Source organism: Diceros bicornis, assembly GCF_020826845.1.
Source record: "Diceros bicornis minor isolate mBicDic1 chromosome 13 unlocalized genomic scaffold, mDicBic1.mat.cur SUPER_13_unloc_1, whole genome shotgun sequence".
Classification (NCBI taxonomy): Eukaryota; Metazoa; Chordata; class Mammalia; order Perissodactyla; family Rhinocerotidae; genus Diceros; species Diceros bicornis.
The window spans coordinates 15,900,540-15,911,233 of NW_026690866.1; positions in this window are offsets into that span (position 1 = coordinate 15,900,540).

Here is a 10,694-nt window from a genome sequence, read left to right on the forward strand (position 1 = left end):
CGTCTGCATGCTCTGGACGTGATGGCTGCATGGAGACTGGCGCCGATGTCTGCTGCGGGGACTGACCCCTTGAGGTGCAGCCTCTGACCCCTGCTAAGCCCGCAGACTCAGCCCGTAGGGAAGGCCGCTGGGGGCAGTGACCACTCTGGCTTACCTGGGGTCTGGGAAGTGGCCCCCATCTGAGACCAAGGCTGCAATGTGACCTGTGGGCCCTTCCTGACCGTCTCCCCACTTCCAACACCAATGCCAGGCTCTCATTCAGGGCTCTTGATTGTGTGAAAAAGAGGATTGTTAGAGTGATCCCTCACGGAGCCTCTGGGAGGACAAGGACGGGCTGGAGCCCCGCTGAGGCTGCTTCTATTAGCTGTTGTCCAAATCCATCGTCATCAGAGCGTAGGTCCCACCTCCTGGGTCAGAGTCTGTGTGCGTGCGTCAGATGCACAGAACAGTTGCCCTGGCTGCAGTGGGAAGGCTGTAAATGGACGTATCTGGCATTTTCTGCTTTTAAATCGGGAAGCTGGTGTTATCTCCCCCCAGGATCATAAAGCGAGAGAAGCCCTCAAACATAGGATAAGGGTTCAGTGTCTGAGAAACCAAGAAGGATGACAGATGTCTACTAGGAGGCCCTGTGCTTTAAGTTTTTTGAGAGGAACCACTGGAGACCACATGTGTCAGCAGCCTTGGGAATTTCTGCTCTAATTGTTTATGTTCAAGTTGCTGCAGCTGGAAAGCATGTGTTGTGCTTGGCAGTCTTCAGTGAGGTGGCCACTGCCCATCCCAACCTCTGCCTTTTAGCGCCCTTGGTAAGGGCTCCACCAGTGTTTACATTGAGAAGACCTAGTGCCTAAGCAGAGCTGAGCTGACTGGATGGCAGTGAATAAGAAGGGTGACGGGAGACATTGATGTTGGGCCACTGAAGGTGAAAGTGGGACTGGCAAAAGATGGACCAGAGCAACCCAAATATCCATCATCTGATGAATGTATAAACACAATGTGATCCATATTTCTGTACATTGTATGTTCTTCAGCCATAAAGATATGAAGGACACGTGCTACACCATGGATGCACCTTGAGGAACTTCTACTAATTGAAAGAATCTAGCCAAAGAAGACCACTTATTATATGATTCCATTTACATGAAATGTCAAATACGGGCAAATCTGTACAGACAGGAAGTAAATTTGTGGTTGTTTAAGGTTGGAGGTGGGATCAGGAAGTGCAGGGGTAATACTCAATGATTTCTACTTGGTTCTTTTTACAATTTCTATCTCTTTATTGATATTCTCTGTGAATTGAGACATCATTCTCTTTATTTTCCTTGGTTCTTTGTCCCTACTTTCCATTAGCCCTTTGAGCATATATAAGAGAGTTGTTTTAAAGTCCTTGTCTCATAAGTCCAATGCTTGGGCTTCCTCAGGAAAAATTTCTTTCAATTTCCATTTTATCTCATATGAACCAGCTATACTTTCCTGTAGTTTCATATCATTTGTAATTTTGTAGTGGTAACTGGACATTTTGCGTATTACAATGTGGTCGTTGTGACAATCAGATTCTCCTCCCTCTCCAGGTTTTGCTGTTGTGGCTTTTTATGAGCTGCAATCATCCCTTTGTTTAGTGACTTTTCAAAATATTTTTGCAAAGACTATGTTCATTGATGTGTGTGGTCACTGAAATCTCTTTTCAGTTATCTTAACAATCAGCAAGTGATCTGACAGAGATTTCTTTAAATGCAATGATCCAAAAGAACACATTTTAAAAAAAGAAAAAGTTAAAATCTCTCCAGCCTTTGCAGCTGGGGCCCCTGCACCTCTTCCTTAGACTTTACTCCCTACCTGCATGGAGCCCACAAATCTGCCAGAGGTGCAGGCCCAGGTCCTCTCAGGTCTTTTCTGAGCACACATCCAGTCCTGGCCGTGCACATTGCACTCCCGCTTCCCTGGTATAAGCAGTGGCCCTTCTCAGCTTTCATCCCCAAAAAACTTCCTCCTCAGATCCCTCCTTGCCAGATTTTTATGTCTCTCTCCTGTCCCAGCCATCATCCCTTGCACGGGCATCTACCAGTAGCATAGACCTTTAAATCTTTCATCAGACAATGACACCACTTGGAGTCCATCTAGCCTTAGGGGTATAAATACATGTCAACTTCTGCGCTGTTCCCTCAGGGACCCAAAAGACAGATCACTACCACCCAGTCACAGAATCACCCCATTGTAAGAAGCAGGTTAGTATTTGTCTCCTGGCATGAGGAAGCCATACAAGGAATCTTGGCTCCCATCTTCACATCCTCTGTTGTGCCAGAGAATGGCAGCCGGTAGGCATTAACCAAAAACACCACAATGCTTTCTTACACAAATTCAGCCACGTTTTCCTTCATTAATCACTCCTCTGGATGCTGTAAGGTTTTTATTATATTTCAGAGTTCTGAAACACTCGATTCTGTCAGTTTTCTCCAACTGAACAGTTGCTTCAGTGGAGAGACTGGTTCTGTGATTACATTAGTTTGCCGTTTTTGTTAACAGAACTAGGGAAATGTTTTGATATGTCACCTTTGTCCTTTTTCTCCTTCATGTATATTTTGTTTGATGGTTGGCTCTCAAAAATTCTTTTATTTTGTAAAATTTCTCTTTCATATGAATTTAAGAATCACCATCACGATTTCAAAAAAATATATGATTTTTAAGTTTATTACATTGAACCAAGTACTTTTGAGGCAAACAACTCCTCCAATATTGTTGGTGAAAACAACTCCTCTGATATTGTTACCATTCATATCTGCCTGATCCAGCTCCCAACCTCAACTTGAGGGTAGAGGATGTAGTCGGTTGAAGAATGTCTCCCAAAGATTCAAGCTCACACGGAACCTCAGAATGTGACCTTATTTGGAAACAGGGTCTTTGCAGATGTGATTAAAGATCTGCAGATGAACTCATCCTGGATTTAGGGTGGGCCCTCAATTCAATGACTAGTGTCCTTATAAGAAGAGGAGAGGGCACAGAGACGTGGAGGGAAGAAGATCATGTGAAAGATGTAGGCAGAGATTGGAGATCTGCTGCCACACGACAGGGAAGCAGGAACCACCAGGACCTGGAAGAAGTGAGGGAGGATTCTCTGCTGTTGATAAACTGTGATTCAATTGTAGGGATCCCTTTTGTTCTCACTCAAACCCTCAAAACCAAATAGTGCCTTGTCTTAAAAATTCTGATTATCATGTGGCTTATCATATGGATGTCCTGAAGATCATGGACCACGCCCGATGCCATCATTTAAATTTCTCAGTTCTGCAATTATCACATGTGAACACCTTCATTTTTCAATGTAACTCATTGAAATCATGGTATACATATAAGAATTCGTCAAGAATAATTTAAAGGTATGGGAGAGAAAACCCAACCAAAGTTAACTTGAAATAATTTAACAGAATATACGAGGGAAGAAAAGATCCAATGAGGGAAGAAATCAGCTCATGGTAATGAGAATTGAGGAGTAGATTGTGACCAAGTGCAGAGAGGCAGCATACAAATGAGGCGGCAGGTCTTGTCCTGACTGCACCCATGCCAACACCTATTGTACTCTCCTCCCATGTGGTCTCAGATGTTGTCAGTGGCTCCTACACTGTGGCCTCACTGAGCCCAGAACTCCAGGTCGGCCAGGTAAGAACCCCGTTTATACACAGCTCCACCTCCTGTTCCATAAAGGGTCCTGTGCCTGGATCCTGTTGGACCAGAGAGGGCTTTTTGACACCCTAATCCTATGACATTTGGGAGTTTGGAATATGCAGATTAGCTCACACTGAGGAATCAGAACACCTTAGTCCTAGGGAGGAGTCAACCCCACACCACAGCTGTGGACTCTGGCAGGGAGTCATCGCTGTGTTAAATCCAGAGGCCATTGTCAGGAGGCACAAGGCACAGCTGTCTACCTCCACTCACTCTCTGCCCTTCTATTTTGCAATCACTCATTTATCCTCTGAAATAGGCTTCCTTCCCCATGACTGCTAAGACTACTCTATCAAAGGTCTTCAAGAAAGTCCAGAAAATTCCAGATCCTTCCAAAATCACATCAGTCCTTTTCCCTCCTGACCCAGTAAAAGAGTCCTACAATCTCACTTCTGTAACTTGACCCTTTTTTCCACCAAATATTGTTCATGACATGTTTATTGAATAATTATGGTGCGCCCTATTCTGTGAGCAGGTGGACAAGTTTCCTTGACTGAGGACCTAGTGCCAAGGTGAAGGCAGCAAGCCTGCTGCCAAGATTCTCTCGGTGCTAAATGCTCCCAAACAATATTTTCCTTGTTAAGAATCTAAGGTGAACTCTATTTTAAAAAATCACCGAGGTGATTTTAGGTAACAGATAAGGCTGTAACAGGTAGTCTAAGAGCTAATTAAATTATATGAAAATGTCTTGTATTTGAGTTAACATTTGGCAAAAAAAGGATACAACTTATGTTAGATTGAGATATAAAAGCAAGCTTAGTAAAGTAAGACATTTATAGAATCAAATTAATTTAACGTTAAACAACGTTAAAGCTCTTTACAATAGGTATCATCTTTTCCTGATTACAAGTATTCTAAAAAAAAATAACTAAAAATACTAAACGATTCCTTAGGCCAAATTACCTTTAATATAAAAGTGAGTAAGAATCATGATAAGCAGAAATTGCAGTATACCAGGACAAGTAAAGATCTTCTTTCCTGTTACATGAAACCCGACCTCTCACCCACACAACTGTCTACTCTTCACATTTATGTCTCTCAAAAGAGTTTAATAAAGTACAATTATAAAATGACAAAGCATCACAATCCAGAGTAAGAAGCAGGGTTGACATTAAATGAGGTGAGTGAAACTGGGGGCTGTTCATGGGGAACACTTCTTGGTTTCTTCAGTATGACATTCTCCTATTTTCTATCAGGTCTCAGAACATCCATCTTGGCTCCTTGCTCTCTGGGCCTCCCTGGCAAACCTCTCTGCCATCAGGGCCTCAGCCAGTCTCTCCCTTGCTTATTTCACTCTCTGACTCTGTCTGTGAATGTCTCCATAAGTTACAAGTTGTGTTTAGAGTGGCTGTGGGAGACCGAGACCCACTCCTGGAATCAACTCTGCCCAGTCTGAAGACTGTGTGGCAGTGGGCTTGAGGCTGGGGTCTACAGACCCAGCACCAGCACAGCCCAGGCATTCACCTGGACCACCTGGTGCAATTATACTTAAGGTATTTGTGATATCAAAAGTGCTTAAAAGTTCTCCTTCACTGCTGCAGGACTGGAGACCCTGCAGTCTCCTGTATGCACAGACTTACTTGAGCTCCTGCAAGGTCTCCTCTCGCTGACGGTAACTGACCTCATTGCCAGGGTGGGAAGTCATCCTTGTAACTGGCCTCTTGAAAATGCAGCTGGTGAGTCTTCTAGGAAGTGCAGACCTTTCACGATGTCTCTGCTTGGTCTTGGCTAAATGGACCTGTTTTTCTTCTCTGAAGTCTGGGGCATCATATTTCTTTTGAGCTTTCCCCTTTGAAAAAAAAATGAAATGTTAAATTAGAATAAAATGGGGGATGCAGAATGCCAGCCATGGAGAATGTTCTCACTTCATTTGGATCTTCCACCCTCCTGTATCTTGGAGAAATTTCTCTCAAACTGCCCTGTGCATCACAATCATCTGGAGGGTTGTTAAAACACAGACTGCTGGACCTCAACCCAAGTAGGCTTGGGGAGGGCTAAGAATTTGGATTTCTAAGTGTTCCCGGATGCTGCTGATACTACTGACACAGGCACCACACACTGAGAACGAGATCCTGGGATATCAAACTGATATGAGTCAAGGACAGAAAGGACTATGAAAACTGGATGATTCTGTGCCCAGAGCATAGGAATTTAGTGCCTCATCTCTAATGAAATCACGTTCCTCTCAGCAATTTGATGCTCACTTCATTTGCACACCCAAGTCCCACCTTCACTCAAATATCCTCCTGTTCATAGTAAATAACTCACACACGCCATATTCCCATCACATAGTTCCAGCCACTGTAAAACCCATTTTTCCTCCCCTGACTCTTCCTTTCTCCTCCTACTCCTCCCTGTTAATCTGGGCTCCACCATCTGACTTAACACAATTGACGCTTCTTAGAAGTCAATCCTGCTCTCACATTTGTTCCACATCCACACCCTCTTCTAGGCCAGCCCATCCATTTCCCTGGCTTCACATACCATTAATGAACTAGAAATACCCATAGAATCAGCACAAATCTGGCTTCAATCCTGAGACCCAAATACCCATCTGCCCACTCACAACATCGGTGATAACTTGATGACCAGCTCGAAGTGAGCTGGTCCCAAGTTGAACCAACCAGTTCTGCAAATAATCACCCATATCTCAGCGTCCTCTAATCTCGCTTGTTTGTACTGATATTCTGTCTACACCTGAGTGTCATTCTGGACACCCTGCCACCCCACACTCATATATCAATGAACCATTCATCCACCCTCCTGAATCCACCTAAAGATTCTCCACTTTTGAATAATTCTTGAGCACCTTTCAGATTTCCTACAAAATACCATTTCAACAGAGTGACCTTTCCTGATCCAGCCACCAAAATTAATATCACATTTTCTGTTAATTTTTAAAATTTTAATTGTATGTGTATTATCATCTACTTCTCTCATAGTGTTTTTCTCACTAAATTGGATACTCCATGAAGTGAAGACTAATGTGGACTGTAATGTTTTATACTGCCGTATTCACTCATTACTTTGCCCTTACAAGGTACTCAATATATTTATGGAAAGAAATTATTCAAACTCCAAAAAAAACTTTCTAAATTTTTCAAACAAATTCACTCATCTACAGTTATACAAGGATATAATCTGTTTTGTGGTATACTGCAATAAATTATCACTAAGATTGCAAATCCTTTCTGTCTGTAATCCATGATAAGACTCTAGGCACAATAATCTATTTAAAATGTAAACCTAATCAGTGCACCTTTCCTTTACAATCTCTCATTTCTGTCTTCAGATAGTTTTTGAAAGTGAAGTCATAAATCTCACTTCATCTCTGTTGTCCTGCCATAATTATTAATACCATCTCTGGGGCCAGCCCAGTGGCTCAAGTGGTTACGTGCACTTGCTCTGCTGCAGTTGCTTTGGGTTTGCCGGTCCGGATCCCAGGCACGCACTGACGCACTGCTTGGCAAGCATGCTGTGGTGGCGTCCCGTATAAAGTGGAGGAAGATGGGCACGGATGTTAGCCCAGGGACAGTCTTCCTCAGCAAAAAAAAAAAAAAAAATATAGAAGAGGCTTGGCAGTTGTTAGCCCAGGGCTTATCTCCTCACACACACACACAAAAAATACCATCCCTTTTGTTCTCCAACATGTCCCAGTTTGGAGGGAAAACTATTTGTGCTTCCCATTTATAGAACACCCATTATATGCCGAGTTATGTACTAAAACCCGTGATCCAGAATTTAACATAAAAAGTCACTTCCCCGGTTTATTTTAATCTTGGTGAGAGGAATGAGTTAATAAAGAGACGGATGAATTTCTAATATAGAGTTAGGTATAATTAGATCCTGTAATAAACAGTAAGGGCTACACAGAGATAGAGAGACAGAGGGAGGGATGGAGGAAGAAGAGTAAGGAAGGATAAAGGGGAAAGAAATTACTTACAATTATTTCATTTATTTATTTACCTTGTGAGGAAGATTAGCCCTGAGCTAACATCCATGCCAGTCCTCCTCTTTTTTTTTTTTTGGCTGAGAAAGGCTGGCCCTGTACTATCATCTGTGCCCATCTTCCTCAACTTTATATGGGACGTTGCCCCAGCATGGCATGACAAGTGGTGCCTTGGTGCACACCCGGGATCCGAACCCTGGCCACCAGGAGCAGAGCGTGAGCACTTTACTGTTACGCCACAGGGGCCGGCCCACCTACAAATAGATGATGCAGAGATTAGGGAAGGACTAACTGATGAGGTGATATTTGAGCACAGAACTGAATATTTTTTATAAAAGACCAATCACATTGTGGGTAAAATGTTTTCCAGAGATGGGAACAGCGTAAACAGTGCAGGGCTGAATACTATGTCCAATTCCCAGTGATGCTGTTGGTTAAAAACAACACAAAAAAAATGTTTGGCCTATTAACCCAAGAAAGCTCCCTATACAGAAAAGTACAATACCGTGAACATCACTTAACAAACCTTAACACCTAGGAAACAAATTTCAATAAGGTATCTTCTTGTTTTAAGAGCTACTGCCTGCTCACTTATAGAGGATTCACAGAAGGACAAAGGGTACAAACGGACACTCTTGCCGTCCATATGGATTCCACACTCACCAGAATAGGCTGGCTTGAAAAACAGGCCGATGCAGGTTCCTCCATGGCTTCAGAGTTGTCCTGCTCACACCACTCCTGATGTGCAGACAGGCTGTGGAATGCTGGAAAATGCAAGGACTTCTGCCTCTGATTCCCCTTTTATGGAGGAAGGGAGTGGATAATCCAATCAGTGGATAATCCAGGGGAGACATCCTGTCTCTTATCAATGGGATTTGAGAGATTCCTAAAGTTTTATACCTAAAAATAAATGTTGGGTTATTGACACTGTCATCTACTGTTGGTATGAAAACATTTAATACAATTGTGGGGGTAGGTGGTATTTGCAGTTTCTATCAAAATTTTAATGTTTCCTTTTTCTTCCACTAATGATACCTTTGTAAAAATGGGAATGGAAGTTCATATGTACAAAAATGTCCATACCTCTTATGTTTTAATAGGAATAAATAGAGACTGTGTAAACGTTTATCAATAAATGAATGTCCAAAATATTTATTAACAATTCTCTAGACTACATCACACAGCCATTAACAAGAAATTAGTATTTAGTACATTTACATCTCGTGTAATTACCAGTAAACTTGTAATTATTTCAACCGTCTTACTCTTTCCCTATCCTTTGACCTGAAAAATTAATGTTCCTTTACTCTCTTTACTTCACTGATGTTGATTTAACTCTTATTATTCCATTACTTCCTCTATAAACTTATTACTTGGAATCATATAGAAATCTTTAATTGCACTAATGGTTAAATCCTGTATCCTTAATACAGTCTAATATGAATAATTACTTTTACCATCTCCCCCAAATGCTAATACCTTCAACACTTTCAATTCTATTTTTAACATTCTTAACATTTGTATTACTGTTTTCATATATTTTATTCCATGTATATTTTAATCTCCATGAGAGATTTCTAGAATTACTTCACAAAATAAAATTCATTTATATTTATAAAATATCCTTTCCTTTCCTCTTCAGTCCTTCCTGCATTCCTGGTTTTCAAGCTGGGTTAATTTTCCTTTGGATGTGATAACTCACTGCAGTATTTTGTCTAATTCAAGGCTGCTAACAGTGAAAAGTTTCACTTTAATTTTTTCTAGGACATCTTTATTTGGGGCACTATTGCTGCTGGGTGTAGAATTCTGGTTTGACATGAGATTTGTTTTAGCATTTTAAAAATGCTGCTCTGTGGATGTCTATCTTATTTTCTTTATAGTTAGAATCACCAATTGGCCTTTTTCTTGCTTATTTGGCCTCTCTCGTCCCTAAAATACTTTACATTAACTTTGGTTTTTAGACCATAGTTTATTTCATTAATATTTCCTGTGTAGTCACTCTGCTTAGGGAATGTTGAATTAATTGAATCTGTGGATTGATGTCTTTCATCAACTTGGAACATGCTTGTGTATTTTCACTTCTGATATCAATTCCTCCCCACATTCTCTCCACTCTCATTTTAATCACACCCCATGTGTCTTCTAAATCTACCCTGAATTTTCCAATGTCATTTGCCCTATGATTTTGTTGGGAGATTTGCTCTTGAACTGTCTTCCATTTTAGTAAACCAGCCTTTGCTGGAATCAATTCCTTCTTAATTACTTAAATTCTTAATTTCAGTTCTAACATAAACACAATATATCACTTTAATTTATAAAAAAAGAGATAGCAGAGCAGTTTGACAATGAGAAAATGATTTCCTTTTGATGCAATAAAGCTCAAATAGATGGGAGAAAATTACATATTGGATCATATTGAGATATATGAGGAGCCAGTATTCATTAAAATTGACCAGCAAGACAGAGGGGGCAGAAAACCTGAGTATCTTGTTCTTTGTACTGATGTGGACTACATTTTGAAATGATAATATATAGATTTCTTGAGTTAAAGAAAAATGTTATAAAATCTGGTTTCATCTGTTTGTATTTACTTACTTTAACATGTGTTCTGGAAAATTTAAATAACATAGGTCACGTTGTGATATCTCTGTTGGTCTTGTTTGGATAGAGCCATGATGTGATGGTTAATTTTAGCTGTCAACTTGACTAGACTCAGGGGTTCCCAGATAGACTGTGAAGCATTATTGCTGAGTATGTCTGTGAGAATGTTTCTGGAAGACATTATCATTTGATTGCATGGTCTACATAAACAAACTCATCCTCACTAGTGTGGGTGGGCATCATCTAATCTGTTGAGGGCTCAATAGAACAAAAAGCAAACAATGGCTGAATCCATTGTCTCTTCCTGACCTGGGATGTCCATCTTTTCCTGGACTTGGATATCAGAGGTCCTGGTTATCAGGCCTTCAGAATTTGACTGAATTATATCACTGGTTTTTCTGGTTCTCCAGCTTGCAGATGGCATATT